Raw genomic sequence first — 21,886 nt, 5'->3', positions numbered from 1 at the left:
TGTTCTCCATAATGAATGGGATTAATTAGGTTTCATTTCCTTCGTGCAAACGAATCAAGAACGAATGATTGCTACACAGACCTTAACATCACAATCGCACACACACCCCGCACATAACATATAACATTTTCCTGCATTTAATGCTTGCTGTTATTTGCTTTCATTCTTAATGTCAATAACACTTAGCCCTTCTTGCTCTCATCTTCTCCTCATAGAGCTCATCTCTGACAAATGAGTTTGAGGTGGTGAGATGTTGAGAAATGCTATGGTTTACGGGTTGACGAGAGAAAAATGAGTAGCAAAGCGAAAAGTGGAAAATTGCAAAAGAAAGCAACCAGCAAATGCAATGTCGAAAAATAATATTGACATTTGCACTTATTATTGTTTCAGGCAAATGCCAAAGTTTAAACTAAATAAAGAATTCTTCTACGAATTTGTATCCAGGGTAGTCATTATCATTGCTACCGCAGACAATCCAAGCATTAAAACACTTAGCACATAAACACTGGTGATAAAAAAAATAATAATTTTTTTGATAAAAAAATTTTACATCATCATGTATGCAAGATAAGCTTTTTGAGATGTAGTTCTTAATGAAAATGTTCTTTTTGGATCCGGAAGTGGTGCAAAATTGACGCAGAAGCGATGAATTTAACATGGGCTTGTCATAGGACGGAAGTCCTCCCTTTCAACAGCCATTTCACTGAATTTGCATCACTTCTTTAGGTGTGATCCGAATTCAATGTTTTGGATGTAAATAAAAAATTCTGTGATATTTTGTCAAATAAATAATTTTTATAATATTTTTTAATTTTTAATGGATACTAACGCTTGTCGGAAACGTTTGACTTCAAAAATTCACAATTTCTTTCAGATTAGATTTAGCATTTTTTCAACAAAATGTAAATGATTTGTACCATTTTATGAATTCTTACTCTGTTTTTTGCCTATTTGAAACAAAAAAAGCTAAAATTATCCAATAAAAATATGAAAAACCAAGTTATAAAAAAACTGAATTAAAAGAACTTCCTGGGTTGATAAAATAAAGAACATCATAGGGAGTGCATCTTCTGGAAGTGCTTTTAAAGTTGTGCATTTGGAAGAACTTTCAATTATTTTGCTGGGATGCCAAGCGCATAGCCAAAACAAATGAACACATAGAACAGTTTTCCGAAACAACATACAAGCAGTTTCATAGAAATTGCTCTCTTTTGATTCTCTCGCTGTGTTATGTTGATATATTTCGTCAACCCTCCCCGTTTCCATCTCCATTTCATGCTCTATATTCTCTCTCTCTGTCGCTCCCTGAATAAAATATCACAACATATATATGTTTACTCGAAATTTCTAAATTTATATGTGTTTACATTCACACATATTATTTTTATGAAACATTCTTGTCCCAACATATTAACATATGCGTCCAAACCATTTAATGCTAGTTTAGGAACATTACATTTTTGCAATTAAATATATTGTGTTTAAAAATTTTGTTTATATCGGAACATATGAAAAACAAATATTTCTAACAGTGCACTTTGAAGGTAAAAGTTTTAATTTGGCGGTTTATTAAAAATGTAATATTGTTATATACCAACAAGTATATACGGCCGTAAGTTCGGCCAGGCCGAAGCTTATGTACCCTCCATCATGGATTGCGTAGAAACTTCTTCTAAACACTGCCATCCACAATCGAATTACTTAAGTTGCGGTAACGCTTGCCGATGGCAAGGTATCTTAAAACCTCCTAACACCATCTTCTAAATTGTATGTAAGTCCATACGTGGTATATATTAAATCAAAAAAGATCGATCCAATACGTATATAATTCAGTTTGACAAAGTAGACAAAAATTTTCACAAAATTTTCTACAGAAATAAAATTTTAACAAAATTTTCTATAGAAATAAAATTTTCACAAAATTTTCTATAGAAATAAAAATTTTGACAAAATTTTCTATAGAAACAAAATTTTGACAAAAATTTCTATAGAAATAAAATTTTGACAATGATGAAAATGTTATTATGAACCGAATAAAATTTTAACAACATTTTCTATAGAAATAAACTTTTGACAAAATTTTCTATAGAAATAAAATTTTGACAAAATTTTCTATAGAAATAAAATTTTGGTAGATTATTTTTGACTCTAGTGGTAACCATGATTATGAACCGATATGGACCAATTTTTGTGTGATTGGACCAATTTTGGTATGGTTGTTAGCGACCATATACTAACACCACGTTCCTAATTTGAACCGGATCGGATGAATTTTGCTCCTCCAAGAGGCTCCGGAGGTCAAATCTGGAGAACGTTTTATATGGGGGCTATATATAATTATGAACCGATGTGGACCAATTTTTGCATGATTATTAGAGCCATATACCAACACCATGTACCAAATTTCAGCCGGCTCGGATGAAATATGCTTCTCTTAGAGGCTCCACAAGCCAAATCTGGGGATCGGTTTATATGGGGGCTATATATAATTAAGGACCGATATGGACCAATTTTTGCATGGTTGTTAGAGACCATATACCAACATCATGTACCAAATTTCAGCCGGATCGGATGAAATTTGCTTCTTTTTGAGGCTCCGCAACCCAAATCTGGGGATCGGTTTATATGGGCGCTATATAAATTTATGGACCGATGTGGACCAATTTTTGCATGGTTGGTAGAGACCATATACCAACACCATGTATCAAATTTCAGCCGAATCGGATGAAATTTGCTTCTCTTTTAGGCTCCGCAAGCCAAATCTGGGGATCGGTTTATATGAAGGCTATATATAATAATGGACCGATGTGGACCAATTTTTGCATGGTTATTAGAGACCATATACCAACACCATATACCAAATTTGAGCCGGATCGGATGAAATATGCTTCTGTTAGAGGCTCCACAAGTCAAATCTGAGGGTCCCTTTATATGGGGGCTATACGTAAAAGTGGACCGATATGGCCCATTTTCAATACCATCCGACCTACATTAATAACAACTACATTTGCCAAGTTTCAAGTCGATAGCTTGTTTCGTTCGGAAGTTAGCGTGATTTCAACAGACGGACGGACATGCTTAGATCGACACAGAATTTCACCACGACCCAGAATATATATACTTTATGGGGTCTTAGAGCAATATTTCGATGTGTTACAAACGGAATGACAAAGTTAATATACCCCCATCCTATGATGGAGGGTATAAAAATGGTGAACATTTTAAAAATAACAGGTTGGCTGATAAGTCCCCGGTCTGACACACAGATGGCGTCGCTAGTATTAAATGCATATTAGTTTTATATAGTACCAACCTTCAAATGATTCGTGTCAAAATTTGGCGTCTGTAAGTCAATTAGTTTGTGAGATAAAGCGTCTTTTGTGAAGCAACTTTTGTTATTGTGAAAAAAATGGAAAAAAGGAATTTCGTGTTTTGATAAAATACTGTTTTCTGAAGGGAAAAAATACGGTGGAAGCAAAAACTTGGCTTGATTATGAGCTTCCGGACTCTGCCCCAGGGAAATCAACAATAATTGATTGGTATGCAAAATTCAAGCGTGGTGAAATGAGCACGGAGGACGGTGAACGCAGTGGATGCCCAAAAGAGGCCATGTTTTGGTTACTGATGAAAACATCAAAAAAATCCACAACAGTAAAATGAAGTTGATCGAGATAGCAGAGGCCGTAAAGATATCAAAGGAACGTGTTGGTCATATCATTCATCAATATTTGGATATGCGGAAGCTCTCTGGCGTCTGTAAGTCAATTAGTTTGTGAGATAAAGCGTCTTTTGTGAAGCAACTTTTGTTATTGTGAAAAAAATGGAAAAAAGGAATTTCGTGTTTTGATAAAATACTGTTTTCTGAAGGGAAAAAATACGTGGAATCAAAAACTTGGCTTGATTATGAGCTTCCGGACTCTGCCCCAGGGAAATCAACAATAATTGATTGGTATGCAAAATTCAAGCGTGGTGAAATGAGCACGGAGGACGGTGAACGCAGTGGATGCCCGAAAGAGGCCATGTTTTGGTTACTGATGAAAACATCAAAAAAATCCACAACAGTAAAATGAAGTTGATCGAGATAGCAGAGGCCGTAAAGATATCAAAGGAACGTGTTGGTCATATCATTCATCAATATTTGGATATGCGGAAGCTCTGTGCAAAATGGGTGCCGCGAGAGCTCACATTTGACCAAAAACAACAACGTGTTGATGATTCTAAGCGTTGTTTGCAGATGTTAACTCGTAATACACCCAAGTTTTTCTGTCGATATGTCACAATGGATGAAACATGGCTCCATCACTACAGTCCTGAGTCCAATCGACAGTCGGATGAGTGGACAGCGACCGGCGATCCGTCTCCGAAGCGTGGAAAGACTCAAAAGTCCACTGGCAAAGTAATGACCTCTGTTTTTTGGGATGCGCATGGAATAATTTTTATCGATTATCTTGAGAAGGGAAAAACCATCAACAGTGACTATTATATGGCGTTATTGGAGCGTTTGAAGGTCGAAATCGCGGCAAAACGGCCCCATATGAAGAAGAAAAAAGTGTTGTTCCACCAAGACAACGCACCGTGCCACAAGTCATTGAGAACGATGGCAAAAATTCATGAATTGGGCTTCGAATTGCTTCCCCACCCACCGTATTCTCCAGATCTGGCCCCCAGCGACTTTTTCTTGTTCTCAGACCTCAAAAGGATGCTCGCAGAGAAAAAATTTGGCTGCAATAAAGAGGTCATCGCAGAAACTGAGGCCTATTTTGAGGCAAAACCGAAGGAGTACTACCAAAATGGTATCAAAAAATTGGAAGGTCGTTATAATCGTTGTATCGCTCTTGAAGGGAACTATGTTGAATAATAAAAACGAATTTTGACAAAAAAATGTGTTTTTCTTTGTTAGACCGGGGACTTATCAGCCAACCTGTTATATGTACTTTATGAGATCTGAGACCAATATGAGGTTTTCCCCGGTTTCAGTAAATGATGTTTCATGTAAATAATGCTTTCTAGAAAGCAGCATAGCTTTAAATTCAGAATTTTACCATTATTGAAAATATATTTACTTTATGAGATTTAAGACCTATCGCAAATAGCTTTATTGTTTTCCAATCAATCAATTGTCGATTAACTTTTGCCACTCTGATCTGATCCAAGTATCATTAGAGATGATTGAAGTTTGCACTACGTACGGATCACAAATTGGGAATCCAAACTACTGTTTTGGAAACTATTTTTTGGTCGGTAGTTTTGAAACGAACTCCTCCCAACTCCTCTGTCTAATGGGTGATTCATTTCCATTTTTTATTGTTGGGTATTAGTCATTTTAACTCTTTCCGGTTTACTGCAAAATTCAACGTTGACCAAAAACGAAATAAGTGACGTCACAAAAAGTCTCCAGGAAAACCGATATGTGTCGATAAAGCACGATATCAGGAGATATCGACAAACAAAATACCGATTAGGGGCGACAGACGAAAAGTCACGGTGACTTTAGGAATAAGGCTGTATGACTAATTCAAATTTCTTTCTTATGAAGAAAATTTTTTATTGTGTAAATATATTACATTCTTAAATGTATGTTGAATACTATTCGAATAGGGTATAACATGTTAGATAGAATTTTGTATCAGAAACATTAGGCTATAATAATCTTAAAAGTAATATGTTTTCAAAATAAATCCCTTTATATATCGGCTATCTACCCATCAACCGGGTAACTGGATGCTATCATCATATGATAGAGTATCAGATATCAAGGGGAGAGGGGAAAAAGGTATTGTTTGCAAATATTATACTGCATTAATTGATTTGAAAATTCAATTTGGTGATATTTGCTGCTTCACATTCAATATCTTTTGTTGACTTTTATCAAACATTGGCCATTGAGTTTAATTTTACCTTTCCACATCGATGACCTTTCACTGCATACAATATGAAATAACGTTGTGAAATGGAATATTCATCTACAGGAAAGGTCAAAGCTTTCATAACTTCCATCAAACCCAGATTCAATTCAATTTTCCTCCCGAAGTTATGACAGTTTGCAAATGCTGCAAATGCTCACTGTATTTGGGTGTGTGTGTTTGATGAAAGGATCTCTGTTAGGGGTTAATATGAAAAGGTTGGGGTATAGTTATTGTAGTTGCCATAGTATCGATATAACTTTCATAGTTTGTAAGTGATTTGATTTGAAAAAAAAAAAAAAATTGTAATTCGGTTTATGAATTAGGATACAAAAAGACTGGATAGCACTATAGTTTTGTCATCATGTTGCTGCATAAAGTATTTATATTAAAAAATAATATAATATGTTTATAAAATACTCTACATTTATATTAAAATTATATAAAACAAGTATATACGGCCGTAAGTTCGGCCAGGCCGAATCTTAAGTACCCTCCACCATGGATTGCGTAGAAACTTCTGCGAAAGACTGTCATCCACATCATTGAAATTTCATTTTCTATTTTTCTCCCTACATAATTGCACGCAGAGTTAAAATCATTCTGTTCAAATTTTTTTATTATATTTTTAATAGGATTTCTTATTATTATTCTGATACGGTGGTGAGAGAAAAGACAAATATTTGCTATATAACACTTGAGCAATAAAAATGATCAATATTTATTGTAAATACGCATTCAATGGAATTAAGAAAAATAAAAAAAAAAAGAATTTTCTTATTTTACCGATGTGTGTGTGTGGTGTTTATTCATTCAAACGAAAAGTGCCTTAAATAATGCCTTCGAGAAAATATAATCATCATCCGGGACAAAGGATCCAATACTGTCCAGAAGTGTGGCGTATTGGGACAAGAGATGGAATAAATGCAAAGAATTCTCAACAAAGGCGAAAACGCTAGCAAAACTGCAATCATCATCATCATCTTGACGATGTGGCATTAGCAGCTCAACAAGCATTTTTAAGAAGCACTTAAGTATTTGGCAACAACTGCCAACTGACTGCTACAGTTACAGAGACTCAGACTGAACCCAAAGTGAACTACCAAACAGCCTTAGCTATTGGTGAGGAGGAGAATGAGGTGGCACCATCGCCATTTACAATAAATGCCTGTCACGACTTTGTGCATTCTAATTCAATGTATGTGAGAATGATGTTGAACAAAGAGGGCGAAGACAACTATCTTGAAGAAACTGATGAATGCTTAGACAAAGATCCATGTATGCCGCAAAAAGCCAATTGACTATAAAATGGAAATATGATGCACACAAATAAATGTTCGAGAAAAATATGCAAATTTAACATTTAAGAAGGAAGGAAATAATATTGTGTGCTATGCAAAGACAAATATTCGGATCTTAATATGCAATTTGGACACGTAGATAGATATAACCTAGATCTGGCTTCTACACGCAGAGAAGGAATATGATCACCTCAATCATGTTTCAAGAGCAAAATGTTATTTTTGTATGGTGACCATGTAACATGTTTGTCACTAAAATGTTATATTCTCGTCAAATATAACCTGCTTGCCGAAATCAGATACATGATTTCCGAGAAAATAATATGGTTGCGAAAACCATGTTACATGGTCACCACCCAAAAATAACATTTTGCTCTTAAAACATGTTTGAGGTGATCATTTTCCTTCTCTGGGTGTAATTTGCTAATGTGATATACGAACTCGATTGAAATTGGTTACCGTGGTGCAGGATAGTTACATGTGAAGTAAAGTTACAGGTAGTCAGTGGTTTTTTAGTTTTACTTATTCATCCGTTCTTCAGGTTGCTGCTATACGCAAAATGGTCATCGTTAAATTGACGCTTAGTATCTCTCTTGTTTTTGTGAAAAATCGCTTCTGTAAAATATATGCCCATACATATTCCGCTTCAGGCATATATATCTTCAGAATTTGTTCAAAAACAATTTTGTATGTACTGAAAAAATATTGTCGTGAGGCCAAAGATTTCATGTCCTTAAAATACGAATGCAAATTTAGCTTAGCATAGAAGATGCATTTCTCTAATATAAAGTTTTTTCCTTGTCCAAAAGTCGATAAACTTTTCAAAGAAGTCGTATTGTCCTTATAATTAAGTGATTTGACTTACAAATGGGTATCATAAAATGAAAGAAAAAGTTTTTGGGGTAAGGTCAACTTGACTTTAATGATTCAGAAAAATTCTTTAAAACTAATGAAATTGTCTTTAAATTTGTTGTCTATTTGCATCTTGAATTTTAAAGACATTTTTTACTTGAAACATAGTGTAATTTATACTGGAAGTCGATTCTGAATTTGGAAAATAAAGTTGTTGTTAACTCGTTTTTAAAGGACTTTGATAGCATATGAAGCAAAAAAGCCGAAAAAAGACAAATTAAAATTTGCTCCCTATGTTAGAACCAAGTACACAAAACTCAAATTTAAAAGAGAATTGTGTCTTAAAAGTATCCTTTCTTGTATTCTCCGCTTCTTTGGCTCAGAATCAACACCAAAATTGTTAAATTAAAGACAAAATCGTTGGAACCGAGCATGCGTTTTTCAGTGTGGTATATACAGTACATTATAATTATACATATCTATTTTGGAGGCTCCAACTATTTTTATACAAATTTATAGAAATATGTAATTCCCATAAGCAATCACACGGGTTTCGTTTATTGTAATTAAACTTGGAATTTTTCATTTTACTTTACGTGGAACTTTTTATGTAATAGTTTGAAAAAAGGTCCATAAATCGTCTGTGGACAAATATTTTCTCCGAATGGACAATGCAAATTTTTAAATTCATTAATAGTTAGCCATTCCGTTTGTAACACATCGGGGAGGAATTCTAAGACGATATAACGATGTCTGTTGTAATCACGCTACATCCTTCAATAATAATCTTTCTTAATTTTTGCACAAAATCGTTTTTGTTTGTCTCCAGGCAGATCAAGTTCGAAGAAGGGCTATATCGGTCCATGTTCCGACATAGTCCTCATATAAACCGATACCCCGATTTGACTTATTGAGGGATTGGAAGTACGGTTGCCAAGTGGCCAAAAATAATCTACCAAAAATTTGAAAAATTTTGTTAAAAATCTAACAATTTTTGTCCAAATTTTATTTCGATAAAAAATTTTGTCAAAATTTTATTTCCATAGAAAATTTTGTCAACATTTTATTTCCATAGAACATTTTATCAAAATTTTATTTCAATAGAAAAGCTTGTCAAAATTTTGTGTTCATAGACAATTTTGTCACAATTTTGTTTTTATAGAAAATATTTTTCAAAATTTTGTTGTCATAGAAAATTTGGCAAAATTTTATTTCTATATAAAATTTTGTCAATATTGTATTTCCATAGAAAATTTGTCAACATTTTATTTCCATAGAAAATTTTGTCAAAATTGTATTTTCATAGAAAGCTTTGTCAAAATGTTGTTTGATAGAAAATTTTGTTAAAATTTTACTCCCATAGGACATTTCGTCAAAATTTTATTTCCATAGAAAATTTTGTCAAAATTTTATTTTTTATCAAAATTGTATTTCTGTAGAAAATTTTTTCAATATTTTACTCCCATAGGACATTTTGTGAAAATTTTATTCCTACAAAAAATTTTGTCAATATATTTTTTCTATAGAAAATTTTGTCAACATTTTATTTCTATAGAAAATTTTGTCAAAATGTTATTTCTATAGAAAATTTTGTCAAAATTTTATTTCTATAGAAAATTTTTTCAACATTTTATTTCTATAGAAAATTTCCATAAAAATTTTAATATACATTTTTTTCAAAATTTTATTTCTATAGAAAATTTTCTCAATATTTTATTTCTATAGAAAATTTTGTCAATATTTTATTTCTATTGAAATTTTTTTCAAAATTTTATTTCTATAGAAAACTGTGTCAAAATTTTATTTCTATGGAAAATTTTGTCAAAATTTTATTTCTATAGAAAATTTTGTCACAATTTTATTTCTAAAGAAAACTTTGTCAAAATTTTATTTCTATAGAAAATTTTGTCTCAATTTTATTTCTAAAGAAAATTTTGTCCAAATTTTATTTCTATAGACAATTTTGTCAAAATTTTATTTCTATAGAAAATTTTATTTCTATGGAAAACTGTGTCAAAATTTTAATTCTATATAAAATTTTGTCAAAACTGTATTTCTATAGAAAAATTTTTCCAAATTTTATTTCTATAGAAAATTTTGTCTATATTTTATTTCTTTAGAAAATTTTGTCAATACTTTATTTCTATAGAAAATGTTGTCAAAATTTTATTTCTATAATAAATAGTGTAAAAATTTTATTTCTATAGAAAATGTTGCCAATATTTTATTACTATCGAAAATTTGGTAAAGATTTTGTCAAAATTTTATTTCTATAGAAAATTTTGCCAAAATTTTAATTGTATAGAAAATTTTGTCAAAATTTTATTTCTCTGCAAAATTTTGTCAAAATTTTTTTTCTATGGAAAATTTTGTCAAAATTTTATTTCCATAGAAAATTTTGTCTAAATTTTATTTCGATGGAAAATTTTGTAAACATTTTATTTCCATAGAAAATTTTGTCAAAATTTGATTTCTATAGAAAATTTTATTTCTATGGAAAACTGTGTCAAAATTTTAATTCTATAGAAAATTTTAATTCTATATAAAATTTTGTCAAAACTGTATGTCTATAGAAAAATTTGTCCAAATTTTGTTTCTATAGAAAATTTTGTCAATATTTTATTTCTTTAGAAAATTTTGTCAATATTTTATTTCTATTGAAAATGTTGTCAAAATTTTATTTCTATAGTAAACAGTGTCAAAATTTTATTTCTATAGAAAATTTTGTCAAAATTTTAAGTGTATAGAAAATTTTGTCAAAATTTTATTTGTCTGCAAAATTTTGTTTAAATTTTTTTTCTATAGAAAATTTTGTCAAAATTTTATTTCTATAGAACATTTTGTCAAAATTTTATTTCCATAGAAAATTTTGTCTAAATTTTATTTCCATGGAAAATTTTGTCAACATTTGATTTCCATAGAACATTTTGTCAAACTTTTATTTCTATAGAAAATTTTGTCAAAAAAATATACCATTTTTGTTAGAATTCTACTAATTGCCTCATACGCATAAAACTACGACTCATCGCCTGTCCCGATGTCATAGACGTGTTTAAAGCATAACGATCATTTTTTGAGCATTTTTTTCGAATGAAATGGGATGAAACGCGAAAAAAATTGCTGACGGCCAAATGTTCATGAAGTGTTAATCCCACTAATACCTAAGGTTGTCTCAATCTCACTCAGGGCGATCTTGCAATATCAGTTGGCGCACAGCATCAATGGCTTCCGGAACAACAACTAATTTTGGTCGTCCTTCATTAAATTCGTCTTGGAGTGAACTTCAATCTCGGTTGAATTCCCCATACCATAGCATGAAAATGTTCTCGCCTATATTTTTGTATGTAATGAATCTTTTAAGTTGCTTTAAATTTTTGTGTCTTTACTACCCTAAAAACTAAATAGAAAATTTTGTCAAAATTTTATTTCTATAAAAAATTTTGTCTAAATCTAATTTCTGTAGGAAATTTTGTCAAAATTCTATTTCTATAGAAAATTTTGCCAAAATCTTATTTCTTTAGAAAATTTAACCAAAATTTTATTTATATAAAAAATTTTTTTCATACTTTTATTTCTATATAAAGTTATCGCAAAATTTTGTTTCTGTATAAAATTTTTGCATAATTTTGTATCTATAAATTTTTTTAAGTGTATTTCTGTACAAAATTTTATTTCTATAGAAATTTTTGTCAACATTTTATTTCTACAGAAAATTTTGTCAACAGTTTAAAAATTTTTAAAAATTACCGATTTGACGAAAATGGACCAAAATCAACCAAATTCCGTTTTGTTCGATCATCGGTCCAAATTTAAAATTTAATAATTTTTTAGATCAATTGTGGTCCGATCGGACCAAAATGGCAACCTTGACTAGAAATCAATCCAGTGCTGTATCTCCACCTTGTGGTGATCCCGTTACCTCCGCCACATTGGGTATATTTCAAGTTTTGTGGGGTCTTGATAAGAAACTGGCCCAACGCAAACATTTACCCTCATCAATTGCCTGATTTCCTATTCCAAATATACTCGAGCCCTTGATGGTTACTATGATCAAAATTTTCCTGGCTTTCTACCTTTGCGTGTGAAGGGTAAGCAAAAGATCTCTCAGAAATTGTTAAATTGGTGGGCGGAGAGCGATAAGGTGACATTGGAAGTGGCAAAAGTGATGAAAGATGATTTAATCCAACAAAACTCGTATTCTAGCTATGATCGTTATTGTCCATTTTACAAGACTGAAGAATATTATAACGTTCTACGATTTGGTCAAACAATGTGAGGAGATGAGGGCACATAATAAGATAACCTGGAATCATATTCAAAATTCCATGGCCCACTTAGAGGCTCACTTAGACTATTCAGTCCATTGTGATACCATATTGGTGAACTTCTCTCTTATCACTGAGTGCTGCCCGATTCCATGTTAAGTTATCTCCTTTTTATAGCCGAGTCCGAACAGCGTTCCACATTGCAGTGAAACCACTTAGAGAAGCTCTGAACCCCTCAGAAATGTCACCAGCATTACTGAGGTGTGGGATAATCCACCGCTGAAAAACTTTTTGGTGTTCGGTCGAAGCAGGAATCGAACCCACGACCTTGTGCATGCAAGGCGGGCATGCTAACCATTGCACCACCGTAGCTCTCTACGGATGCTATGGTCAGCTGAATGATACAATTGAATTGACTTTTAGTAATTTAATAGTGTGGATTTGATTTAAGGTCGAATTTTTAAGTCCTAAACTTCAAATATTTTTTCGTCAATATTCCATTTGCTACAAATTTAATTGAAAATGTAATTTCTCGCACAAAATGTTCATTTGATTAAACCTAAAAGCGAAGGGGATCAGTAAAGTCAAGAATATTTGTATGAAAATCATCTGTCATTGTGGTATCTTGGTTTTCAGCGATAACTTTTGTACTTGAAATTTAGTAGGGGGTAATATTTTTAACCAACTTGAAGCATTCATAGTTCGTTTATCTATGATGTGCACAATGGCCATGTGTACAAACTGGATACGAAAAACGTACCTTTGGAACATACATTATTTATGAGCCACTCGATGTTGTTTTTTATGGAGTTATGGAAAAATAAAAATGTAGCCAAAACTGGCGAGAAGACGTTGCTTCGGGTTTTCATATTTTCATCAGTTCTTGCTGGACAAATTACCGGTTGACGTGTCAGTAACAACACAGAAGAAGAGCTTAAACGAGCCGCCAGAAAGCTGAAGAAACAATGAAGGACCGTCTGTTGGTATACCAGCGGAGGTATTGAAAAACATAGCCGAATGCCCTGAAATGCTTCGAATGTTACATTGCTGCTTATGAGAAGGAAATGTAAAAGATGTAAATTACTATATTTTTTATACCCTTCACCACTACTGGGTATAATAAATTTGTGCATTTGTATATAACGCTAAGAAGGACCGGTCTCAGATCCATCTTTTAGTATACCGATCGTCTTAGAATTAAATTCTGAGTCGATTTAGCGATGTCTGTCTGTCTTTTCATGTATTTTTGTGTGCAAAGTACAGCTCGCAGCTTATGTCCGATCGTCCTCAAAATTGGCAAAGGGTCTTTTTTTTCGGCTCAAAGATGATCCCTATTCAGATTTGGATATTGCTGCCATATTTATTTATAACCGATGTGGTATTAACCCTTTCACTACCGATGTCCACTTAGAAGGACATTCGAAAAAGCCATCAAATTCTATTTTCCCACTTAGTTTCGATTTATTTCTCGATGTTATTTTAAAGTATAGGTTTTAATCTAAATAAGCTATAAATATTTTCCATATTTGTGAGCAATAAAATACATTTTTATAAACTTCTTCAACAATAAACGAAAAATATGAAAATTTGAGACAATATTTCTACTGTATGTCTCCAGTAAATGGACATTTATACAAAAACTATAGCTGATACTTTTTCGGAATCTTTTTTGTATTTTTTCTCACACTTTGAAAGATATTATAGGCCAAATAGCGCTTATTTTCGCAAGTCCATTTAGTCACAATTCAAGAATCAAGTTTTCAGAACAAGCTCATATAGCTCTTGAAGTAATTGAGGTAGGATCTCAAAATGACAATATTTCTTTTACATGCTGTTAGTACTAGTAAAAACAGATGAAAATTTAAAGTTTTTAACTTTAGGTTTATTTCGGTAGTGAAAGGGTTAAATGACGTATTTACCAACCGATCCTTTTCCAATTTCGTATAGTCGAATGTTTTGTGAGTCTCTTGAATTTTGCAGAATATCAGTCAAATCGGTTCAGATTTAGATATAGCTCCCATATATAGCTTTCGCCCGATTTACACTCCTATGGCACCAGAGGCCAAAGGTTTACTCGGAGTTACGTGCAATTTTGCACAGGGAGTAGAATTAACATTACAAATATGCGTAACGAATTTGGTTGAAATCGGTTCAGATTTAGATATAGCTCATATATATAGCTTTCACCCAATTTACACTCCTATGGCACCAGAGGCCAAAGGTTTACTCGGAGTTACGTGCAATTTTGCACAGGGAGTAGAAATTTCACTCCGATTTACTTAAAATTGTGCACAAGGAATGGAATTAACATGTTTACTATTTATGTCAAATTTAGTTGAAATCGGTTCAGATTTAGATATAGCTGTCATATATATCTTTCATCCGATACGCACTAATATGGCTGCAGGGGTCAAAATTTCACTCGAATTTACTTGAAGTTTTGCACAGAGAGTAGGCCTAACATTCTTCCTAGGTATGCCAAATTTGGTCAAAACCGGTTCAGACTTAGATATAACTCCCATATATATCTTCCGCCCTATTTAGATTCATATGACCACGGAGGCCAAAGTTTCATTTCGAAAATTTGGAAGTTTTGCATTGAGAGTGCAATTAAAATGTTAAAATTTTTTTCGATTTTAGCAAATATAGCCAAAATTTCCATACTTTCCTTGTCACAGCTATGTGGAAAACTCACAAAAATAATTCAAATTTACTTACACTCTAACCCCCATTTTCATAAAGCTCCGTTAGTGTTCCGTTAACTAACCAACTTTTAAACCGTATTATGGACGAAGCTGTCATCTCTCATATATATTCCATATGCCAGTTAGGAACTTAACTGACGAAAATTTTTCAGTTAAAGTTAACTGGAGAGAAGATATTTGCAATTTACTTTCTGTTAACTGACAGTTAAAGCCTAACGGAGCTACATGAAAATGGCCGTAAATCGTTTGTATCAAACGATAAATCATAAATGCAGGCTTGAGAAATTTCATGCATTGTAAATATTTCCAATATTTCTTTCAAGATTGTAGTCCGTCCCGGCCATTAACCAATTTAAATTTTGAGTCCAAAGTTTACAAAAATTTGTCCAAATCGCTTCACATTTAACTACTTGTCTATGGGAATATAAACCTTTATATAACTCTCAAATTTTTTTTCAAAATTTGAATTGTCAATTTTGTTGTTCATTGGTGACCAATCGGTTTTTTTCATGTGTATTGCAATAATAGGAATTTCGTTTTAATGTGTTTAACACCGTCTTCTCAATTGTAAGTTAGTCCATACGGAGTATATATTAAACAAAAACAGGCCGATTAAATACGTATATAATTTAGTTTGACAAAATTTTTAATAGAAATAAAATTTTGACAAAATTTTTAATAGAAATAATTTTTTGACAAAATTTTCAATAGAAATAAAATTTTGACAAAACTTTCTATAGCAATAAAATTTTGACAAATTTTTCTATAGAAATAAAATTTTGACAAAATTTTCTACAGAAATAAAATCTTGACAAAATTTTGTATAGTAATAAAATTTTGACAAAATTTTCTATAATAGTAAAATTTTGACAAAATTTTCTATAGAAATAAAATTTTGGTAGATTATTTTTGAGGATCGGCTATATATAACTATAGACCGATTCGGACCAATTTTGGCATGGTTGTTAGCGGCCATGTACTAGCCCAATGTAACAAATTTCACCACGTACCAAATTTCAACCGGATCGGATGAATTTTGCTCCTCCAAGAGCTCCGGAGGTCAAATCTGGGAATCGGTTTAAATGTGGGTTATATATAAAAATGGACCGATATGGACCAATTCCTGCGTGGTTGTTATATCATATACTTACACCACGTACCAATTTTCAACCGAATCGGATGAATTATGCTCATCCATGAGGCTCCGGAGGTCAAATCTGGGGATCGGTTTATGTGGGGTCTATATATGATTATGGACCGATGTGGACCAATTTTTGCATGGTTGTTAGAGACCACATACTTACATCAAATACCAAATTTCAGCCGGATCGGATGAAATTTGCTTCTCATAGAGGCTCCGCAAGCCATATCTGGGGATCGGTTTATATGGGGGCTATATAAAATTATGGACCGATGTGGACCAATTCTTGCGTGGTTATTAGAGACCATATACTAACACCATGTACCAAATTTCAGCCGGATCGGATGAAATTTGCTTCTTTTAGTAGCTCCGCAAGCCAAATCTGGGGATCGGTTTATATGGGGGATATACGTAAAAGAGGTCCGATATGGCCCTTTTTCAATACCATCCGACCTACATCAATAACAATTACTTGTGTCCAGTTTCACGTCGATAGCTTGTTTGGTTTGGAAGTTATCGTGATTCAACAGTCGGACGGACCGACGGACATGCTTAGGTTAGGTTAGGTTAGGTGGCAGCCCGATGTATCAGGCTCACTTAGACTATTCAGTTCATTGTGATACCACATTGGTGAACTTCTCTCTTACCACTGAGTGCTGCCCGATTCCATGTTAAGCTCAATGACAAGGGACCTCCTTTTTATAGCCGAGTCCGAACGGCGATCCACATTGCAGTGGTACCACTTAGAGAAGCTTTGAAACCCTCAGAAATGTCACCAGCATTACTGAGGTGGGATAATCCCCCGCTGAAAAACTTTTTGGTGTTCGGTCGAAGCAGGAATCGAACCCACGACCTTGTGTATGCAAGGCGGGCACGCTAACCACCACGGTGGCTCCGGACATGCTTAAATCGACTCAGAATTTCACCACGACCCAGAATATATATACTTTATGGGGTCTGAGCGCAATATTTCGATGTGTTACAAACGGAATGACCCCATCCTAAAGGGTGATACGGTCAAAATTTGGTCAATATAAACTTGACGTATTTCTTTCAATTTTGCATTTAAAAAACCTGAACACCCCTTATTTTGAAGGTGTGTGTGGTGTAGAATGTTGCTTCTATTTTGATTTTGGAATTCACTCTTCAGTTGTCAAAATGCCGTCCAAGCAAGAAGAGCAGCGTATCAAAATTTTGCTCGCGCATCGCGAAAATCCGAGCTACTCGCACGCAAAGCTGGCAAAATCGCTAAAAGTTGCTAAATCAACCGTTACAAATGTAATTAAAGTGTTTGGGGAACGTTTGTCGACAGCCAGGAAGTCTGGATCGAAAACCGGAAGCCGCTGAGACGACAAAGAGAGTTGCCGGTAGTTTCAAGCGAAACCCTAACCTCTCTCTCCGAGATGCCGCAAATAAGCTGGGTGTATCGTCTACAACCGTGCATCGAGCCAAAAAACGAGCCGGACTATCGACTTACAAGAAGGTAGTGACTCCAAATCGCGATGATAAACAAAATACGACGGCCAAACCGCGATCCCGGAGGCTGTACACGACGATGCTGACGAAGTTTGACTGCGTGGTAATGGACGACGAAACCTACGTCAAAGCCGACTACAAGCAGCTTCCGGGACAGGAGTTTTATACGGCAAAAGGAAGGGGAAAGGTATCAGATATTTTCAAGCACATAAAACTGTCAAAGTTCGCAAAGAAATATCTGGTTTGGCAAGCCATATGTACCTGTGGCTTGAAAAGCAGCATTTTCATAGCTTCCGGGACTGTCAACCAAGAAATTTACGTGAAAGAGTGTTTGAATAAACGTCTGCTGTCTTTCCTGAAGATACATGGTTGTTCCGTACTGTTTTGGCCGGACTTGGCATCTTGCCATTACGGTAAAAAGGCCATGGAGTGGTACGCCGCCAACAACGTGCAGGTGGTTCCCAAGGACAAGAACCCTCCCAACACGCCAGAGCTCCACCCAATTGAGAAATACTGGGCTATTGTCAAGCGGAATCTAAAGAAGACCAAAAAACTGCTAAGGACGAGCAGCAGTTCAAGGCAAACTGGCTTTCTGCGGCGAAGAAGGTGGACAAGGTGGCTGTACAAAATCTGATGGCAGGTGTCAAGCGTGAGGCCCGGCAATTCGGATTTGGAAAAGCGAAAGCCTAACTGAATATTTTTCCTGAATTTTATACTAATTGAACTTGAAAAAGAAATTTAATTTGATTTTTTAAATAAACGATTATATCGATTTACACGCGTTTTCCCTTGACCAAATTTTGACCGTATCACCCTTTATGTTGGAGGGTATAAAAAAAAAATAAATTCTGTGAGAAGATAAATACAATTTGTTGTATTTATACAAAGTGGGCGAACATAATAGGATAATTCAATACTTGTTTTTTTTGCAATTTAAAGCTGACCTTGGCAGCAAACAAGTTGAAAGACCTATCTATTTTCTCAGGCAATATCGACAAAATTGTTATGGTCAAATCCAAAGTCTTAAAGTTCAATGACTTGGTGGCGTATACCTTCTGGGGAAATTTTCAATAGAGTAAGTATACGCCACCTAAGCAGAAAATGGTGCCCAAATGAAATAAAAAAAGCAATCCACAATTCATTCGAAAAGGTATGACGATCATAAACTAGTTGAAATTACCAAATAATGCAAAATTCTTATTAAATTTCAATGCATTTTAATACAAATCATGCACTATGTGAGCTCTATGCACAATCAATATCAAGTCATCCAATATAGATTTTCTTGTGATATAATTTATTAAAAACAAAGAACTATAAATAGCAAATTAAAAATTTATTAATGCATATTTAGTCTCAGCCATAATACAATAGAATAAATAATCTAAAAATCGATAGCTCAAGTTTCTTCTTTGAACTCGGAGAACAAAAGGTTCAACTAAAATACACATGAGACCTTTGCAAACAAGGGGCCAAAACGATAAATACCAAATTGCTATTTCATCTTCTCAAGTGGCAAAAAGTTTTAGCCGTAAAAACTACTTTGCAGCCATATAAGACAAAGGCAACAATTTATTGGCAAATAAAACTTAAGAGGCACTTAGTTTCTATTGACTGTCAAACTAAATAGAAAATATGAAATCTGTATATCAATGATGAATATTATTTGCGTTTCGTTTTTCTTTCATGGGGGCTACTATACAGGATTTTATCATAACGTAATTTAATAATAGATAATTGCCAGACATACCATATAGTAGCGACATCTGCAACAAAACGGTTATGTGCAACAGTCAACAATGAAGTAGATGAGGGGAAAATGTATCTTAGGTATTGCAATGGAATTAAAAAAATTAATCTCTACGGAATGTAGATTGCAATCAGGATAAAAACAAGTATATACGGCTGTAAGTTCGGCCAGGCCGAAGCTTATGTACCCTCCACCATGGATTGTGTAGAAACTTCTTCTAAACACTGCCATCCACAATCGAATTACTTGGGTTGCGATAACGCTTGCCGATGGCAAGGTATCTTAAAACTCCCTAACATCGTCTTCTAAATTGCAAGTAAGTCCATACGTGGTATATATTAAATTAACAACATAAAATGTTGACAACATTTTCTATAGAAATAAAATTTTGACAAAATTTTCTGTAGAAATAAATATAACCCAGTAACTAACCCAGTATATATACACTTTATGTTAATGAAAATGTCTTTATTTGAAAGAAAATTGTTACACATAAATATTTTTTTCATTTAAAAATTAGAAGTTCGAAGTTTAGAATTTAAAATTTTTCGAAATTTAAAAAATTATTATTATTGGCCTTTTGACTTTTTCAAGAGTTGGAGAAAAAGTAAAAAAGTGTGTCTTATTCGAATTTGAGAAATTCGATTTTTTCAAGTTTAATTTTTTTTGATATTAGGAAAAACCTAAGTTTTTACCTTTCGACTTTTTCACAATTTTAAAATATCAAATTTTCAAAATATTGAACTACGGTGAAAAAGGATAGTTTTTCAAATTCATATATACGGTTAATATGGTTACCACGGCTTTATAAAATAAAACCAAATTTCACCAAGATCACGAATATGGGGTATTATATGGGCTCTGAGATCAATATTTTGATGTCTTACGACTTAAAATTTGGCACAAGTATGTACCTTGGCTCAGAACAGAACCCTATTGATTTTGGAAGAAATCGGTTCAGATTTAGATATAGCTCCCATATATATATTTCGCCCGATATGGACTTATATGACCCCAGAAGCCAGAGTTTTACCCTTATTTGCTTAAAATTTTGCACAAAAAGAACAATTAGTGTTATAGTCAAGTGTGTCAAATTTTATTGAAATCGGTTCAGATTTAGATATAGCTCCCATATATATCTTTCGCCCGATATGGACTAATACGGTCCCAGAAGCCAAAGTTTTACCCCAATTTGGTTGAAATTTTGCACTAGGAGTACAATTAGTAGTGTAGTCAAGTGTGCCAAATTTTATTGAAATCGGTTCAGATTTAGATATAGCTGCCATATATAGCTTTCGCCCGATTTACACTCATATGACCACAGAGGCCAATTTTTGCTCCGATTTAGTGGAAATTTTGAACAGAGAGTAACATTAGCATTGTAGCTATGCGTGCCAAATTTGGTTGAAATCGGTTCAGATTTAGATATAGCTCCCATATATAGCTTTCGCCCGATTTACACTCATACGACCACAGAGGCCAATTTTTTGCTCCGATTTAGTTAAAATTTTGTACAGGGAGTAGAATTAGCATTGTAGCTATGCGTGCCAAATTGGTTGAAATCGGTTCAGATTTAGATATATCTCCAATATATAGCTTTCTCCCGATTTACACTCGTATGACCACAGAGGCCAATTTTTAACTCCGATTTAGTTGAAATTTTGCACAGGGAGTAGAATTAGCATTGAAACTATGCGTGCCAAATTTGGTTGAAATCGGTTCAGATTTAGATATAGCTCCCATATATATGTTTTTCTGATTTCGACAAAAATGGTCAAAATACCAACATTCTCCTTGTAAAATCGCCACTGCTTAGTCGAAAAGTTGTAAAAATGACTCTAATTTTCCTACACTTCTAATACATATATATCGAGCGATAAATCATAAATAAACTTTTGCGAAGATTCTTTAAAATTGCTTCAGATTTAAATGTTTCCAATATTTTTTTACTAACATTGTGTTCCACCCTAGTGCATTAGCCGACTTAAATTTTGAGTCTATAGATTTTGTAGAAGTCTATCAAATTCTGTCCAGATCGAGTGATATTTAAATGTATGTATTTGGGACAAACCTTTATATATAGCCCCCAACACATTTGACGGATGTGATATGGTATCGAAAATCCAAAGTGGTGCAGGGTATAATATAGTCGGCCCCGCCCGACTTTAGACTTTCCTTGTTTTTTTTTTTTTTTTTTTTGCTAAAAGTCGAATAGTCGGTTTTGGTCAAAGATCTAATTTAACTCAATTCTAAAAGAATAATAATAATAAAATAAAATATAATAAAAGTCCATATTCCATTTACAAATAGTCGGAATATTAATTTCCACTTTATATCCCTTAAAATTACATGGAGAACGTCATTTTGACATATATTTATTTAAACCGTCATTAAGCTTGTTTGGCAAGTTTTAGTTTTAAAACTGGGACCAACTGCAAAGTGCAGTAGATGGGTTTCTGAAGTTACTCCATTGATCAATAACGAGTCCATTGT

General features: G+C 33.4%; 1 protein-coding gene and 1 pseudogene across 21 annotated transcripts in view; one reads left to right on the top strand and one right to left on the bottom strand.

Annotated features, from left to right (window-relative positions):
* The window catches only part of GluClalpha (glycine receptor alpha 1), a 279,772-nt gene that overhangs the window by 164,074 nt on the left and 93,812 nt on the right, over positions 1-21,886 (bottom strand). The window lies entirely within an intron of this gene.
* Positions 11,914-19,516, top strand: LOC142226296 (V-type proton ATPase catalytic subunit A-like; annotated as a pseudogene).

The sequence above is a fragment of the Haematobia irritans genome, chromosome 1 (genome assembly GCF_050003625.1).
Source record: "Haematobia irritans isolate KBUSLIRL chromosome 1, ASM5000362v1, whole genome shotgun sequence".
Lineage (NCBI taxonomy): Eukaryota > Metazoa > Arthropoda > Insecta > Diptera > Muscidae > Haematobia > Haematobia irritans.
The sequence above is the reverse complement of the archived record's forward strand: the minus strand, read 5'-3'. Positions and strand labels throughout refer to the sequence as shown.